Source organism: Hemiscyllium ocellatum, unplaced genomic scaffold (genome assembly GCF_020745735.1).
Source record: "Hemiscyllium ocellatum isolate sHemOce1 unplaced genomic scaffold, sHemOce1.pat.X.cur. scaffold_103_pat_ctg1, whole genome shotgun sequence".
NCBI classification, from domain to species: domain Eukaryota; kingdom Metazoa; phylum Chordata; class Chondrichthyes; order Orectolobiformes; family Hemiscylliidae; genus Hemiscyllium; species Hemiscyllium ocellatum.
In genome coordinates this window covers 724,179-726,039 of record NW_026867652.1, presented here as the reverse complement: position 1 = coordinate 726,039, position 1,861 = coordinate 724,179, and the positions used below count along the sequence as shown (strand labels likewise).

General features: G+C 38.4%; 1 non-coding gene across 1 annotated transcript; it reads left to right on the top strand.

The window, feature by feature from the left end:
- The first annotated feature begins 315 nt into the window (after nt 1-315).
- trnas-uga (transfer RNA serine (anticodon UGA)) lies at nt 316-397 on the top strand. The gene has a single exon. It is a non-coding gene; the product is annotated as a tRNA-Ser (tRNA).
- Nucleotides 398-1,861: the final 1,464 nt, after the last annotated feature.

Below are 1,861 nucleotides of genomic sequence, written 5' to 3'. Positions count from 1 at the left end.
CAACAGGTTTGTCAGTACTACTGGGAGAAAACGGAGTTCTGATAACGTTCTGAAGAAGTTTTGAAACGTTGAATCGCCTTTTCCAAGCCCAGTTCCTGCTCGACCCGCTGAGTATTTTTCTGCATTTGCCGCCGTCGTTTAAGCTGAATATATAGATCCCACCTATCGGGGTGAAACCCCCAGACCCACTTTGTCCCGACATTTCATCGATCTGAAAGCTGTGGGTTTTGAATTCAAATAAATCAAACAATGATTCACTACTGCTAATCTCCCCAAGGCCAGAGACCTGGAAATGAGAAGAGCATGCATCTATTTGTAGTTGTGGCTGAGTGGTTAAGGCGGTGGACTTGAAATCCATTGGGGTATTCCCACGCACGTTCGAATCCTGTCAACTACGGAGAATTTGGGTAGCCTTTCGCTTTTGGAGATTCAGATCACTGCGGGGAGAATCACTTCATCCAGGTCATGAATGGTGCAAATCTCCAGTTCACTCAATGAACTGCACAGATGCACACTTGTTTTGCCAAATTTGTTTAGACTCGTTATGACGCAGCATAAACCCTCCAGCTTACGATAAAACCAGTAACACAGAAACGATTTATGCTGTACAGGAATCTGCAACAATTCGATTGGCCAAGAACGACACGAAGTAAAAATTCAGCACTTCATTTCTAAAGTGAGAGAGAGATTAATTAACAAACCAATGTATTTCCATTACCCATTTTGATGTTCCATTCGATAATGCTATTCAGATAAAACTCCCAGCTAAGGTTTACAAAACAGCACTTCTTTATCAAAACCAGGCAGCTGTAGGTTCTTGTCTTCGGATATTCCTGTCTCTTCTTTGTGTTGGGAGATTCTGTGTCAAAGATCACGGATCGTAAAGTTATTTTGCACATATATATTTTTTCAAGAAAATTGTTACATGCAAGGTCTTGGCAGTCCTCCTCTCAACTGTTCAATGTCCCCCATCTAATACCCCAGAGCATCTTATTGGGTCCCTGTTTATTTTTAAAGACTTTCAAGAGATGCAATTAAAATTTGAATTGAAATTTATATATTTTCCTGATTAAAATTTAAACTGAGTGGCCAAGCTCGAACTATTTATGTCTCCAGGCAATGAACGAATTGAATTGTTCGACCCAGGGTTAGTCGTTGTCTTATTGAGAACACTTGTTTCTGTGTCTGGTTGTTCTGCTGCTTTTAAATCTCTTAAATGTGCACTAATATGTTTAAAACACATCGCCTCTACAGGAAACAAAGAACCATCATAATGAAGATATGTTTTCATTTTATTTTTTAAATACTTTACCCTAACATATCGATAAATTTCATACAATTTCGACTTAGTTTTTTCCTACATAAACATATAAAACATGAAATAAACACAATCTCATCTGAACACCATCAGTTGAATCTGCGATAACGTATCTGTGATTTCATTCTACTGACCCACAACATGCATGATTTTTAAAGTGAACGTCTCTTCCATAAGAAGCCAACGAAATAGTCTCATATTATTACATATATACAACGTTTTAGCAGATTGTGGTCTGTGCACATAACCTCTCCAATCCATTATTCGTGGCACATACATTAAATTTGTAATGCCAGTACCAAACTCAACAGTTTTTTTTTGATTGTGGAGCATTTCTTCTGATAGATGTTGATTTTCTGTGAAAAGTTATCAACTGGCAGTTCTTCTCCATGCTCATTTTTCCCGTTGGAGTACACCTCCAAGTCTAACGACCATCGATGGCTACTTTAAAAGTTTTTTAGATGTTTGGTGTAGGTAATACTGGTTTGGTTGTTAATATCGACTTCAAATGGTCAATTGCCACGTGGCATGTTGCTGTACACC